The sequence below is a fragment of the Pygoscelis adeliae genome, unplaced genomic scaffold (assembly GCF_000699105.1).
Source record: "Pygoscelis adeliae isolate BGI_AS28 unplaced genomic scaffold, ASM69910v1 Scaffold314, whole genome shotgun sequence".
NCBI classification, from domain to species: Eukaryota; Metazoa; Chordata; class Aves; order Sphenisciformes; family Spheniscidae; genus Pygoscelis; species Pygoscelis adeliae.
In genome coordinates, this window is record NW_008824668.1 from 769,041 (window position 1) to 770,147 (window position 1,107).

Sequence of the window (1,107 nt, forward strand, 5' to 3'; positions counted from 1 at the left end):
CCCTGGCTATAATTACCCCATGCAGCGTTATCTAATACCAAACACAAGGCTCGGGGCTGGGAACCATTGTTTATTTGTCTCTGCAATGCCACACACCCCAGTGGTGTTGTATAAACGAATTCCACAACCTGTTTGAGCCTGAGCTTGATTCAGACCTGAATTACACCAGTTTCTAAATGACTGGTGCAAATACCTTCACTTGCTCCCCGCTCACTTTAGCAATACTGACTTACACAACAGGCCACCACAGGCAGCTCCAGTGCCAAACATCACGACACCTAAGTGGTCCTAAGGACCACAACTGCAGAGAAAACAAAAATTAAATCCCTCACTTTTAAATACAAATTGCAAATTATAAAGGGAAGAAGAGACAGGCAAGACGCACAGTGCTCTCAGCATGAGGACACCTGAATGACAAGTTCCATGTGCCAATGTCACCTCCCAGCCACCAAAGCATCCAGGCTTTGCCCCAACCTCAGCCCTTAAACACCCAGCGGGTTACCCAGTTGCAAGTCTGAAGTACCACGGGGGCCAAGATTCTGGAGGCAACTCTAAGCCAAATGGATTTCAGAGCAAAATAAAGCCAGCAGGCTTCATCTCCATGGAGCTCCTGCAACATAACATAACATGGGCTGAACAAGGTACCAGGGGCAGAGGTCTTACTTATTAACTGCCTAGTAAATTCAGATTAAAGTCGGACAGCTTTTCCCCTCCCTCACGTAAAGATCAGATGCTAACCAGCCCTGAGGAATCAATCCAGCTTCTGCAATAAGGAAAACTTGCTCACAGCTACATGACACCACACACAATCTACAGGATTGTGGCTCTTCAGGTACTCATTAAACTTCTTCCCAAGAAAAGTTTCCAGTACCAGATAATTTGTCTTCAATTCATTTTCTACAGGCAGGATGGACCATAACTAAGTGCTGGATATTGAAGCACACGAGTAGTCCCAGTACACCCATCCCAGCTCATGAACACACCAATGCAAAAACCTGTGGGCACTCATCTTCTACCCTCCCAGTCACGTGTGCTAATTCAAGCAACCATACGTTGCTTCAGAGGGGGGATGAAACCCCCAAGCCAAACACAAGAAGGAGAGGAAGG